Below are 874 nucleotides of genomic sequence, written 5' to 3'. Positions count from 1 at the left end.
GATGGTGTCCCAGTACTTCCTGTATATTTTTTTACCACATCTGCTAGGCTTTTACCAGAAATGAGTATTTTCCTCAATCATATACTCTTTTATTTTTTTCAGGGTCCCTTTATTTTCATGGTATCTCATTCTGGGGTGAGTGCTTCTGAGGCAAGTATGCTTTCTCTTTTTGACTTGATACTAGCAACTACTTTCATTATAATTACTACCACCAGTATGCAACAGGTTCTGTCAAAATGAGGTGCCCTGTAAGATCATTTAGGCACCTACCAGATGATATTATCTTATTGTGGATTGCCACTCATGGACATTCATGAATACAGCTAAAAAGGATCTTGCTAATCTTCATATTGAATAAATTGTGATTGATTTGCTTTGAAAAAAAATGTAGGAACTTGATTCCCCTATTGCACAGTTTCCAGAGCTCTGTTTTTCAGGTCTCCCCAGTGCATTTTAGCACACCAGGCTGTATTAGTGAAGCTTGAGAATCTGTGGCAGACAAGAGGCTTTTCCACCAAAGTTTTTGAGTGTGTTCAACCACTCTTGGAGAAGAGGGCAAAGTCAGGGGTCCTCCTTCTAGGGTTTCTAGATGTTTTTTTTCATCTTTCAGAAAGAGTGGCTCCAGCCTTCCTGGGAACCTATTCATAAATTTGGTTCATATTTTGCATACAGTTATCTAGTTGGGGAGTGCAAAACCCTTCTCTTTGATCAGTGCCAGTTTTGGTTATCATTTATGGAGGTTGGTTCACTATATCATAATTTTGAAACTAAAGCAATTCCATTGTAAGTCCTTGGTTGAGTGCAGGTTCCACATGATTCCAGGGTTAAGTAGAATACACCTTATCCACTTGGTTAGAGACTGAAAACAAATGTT

The sequence above is a fragment of the Tachypleus tridentatus genome, unplaced genomic scaffold (assembly GCF_004210375.1).
Source record: "Tachypleus tridentatus isolate NWPU-2018 unplaced genomic scaffold, ASM421037v1 Hic_cluster_2, whole genome shotgun sequence".
NCBI lineage: Eukaryota > Metazoa > Arthropoda > Merostomata > Xiphosura > Limulidae > Tachypleus > Tachypleus tridentatus.
The sequence above is the reverse complement of the archived record's forward strand: the minus strand, read 5'-3'. Positions refer to the sequence as shown.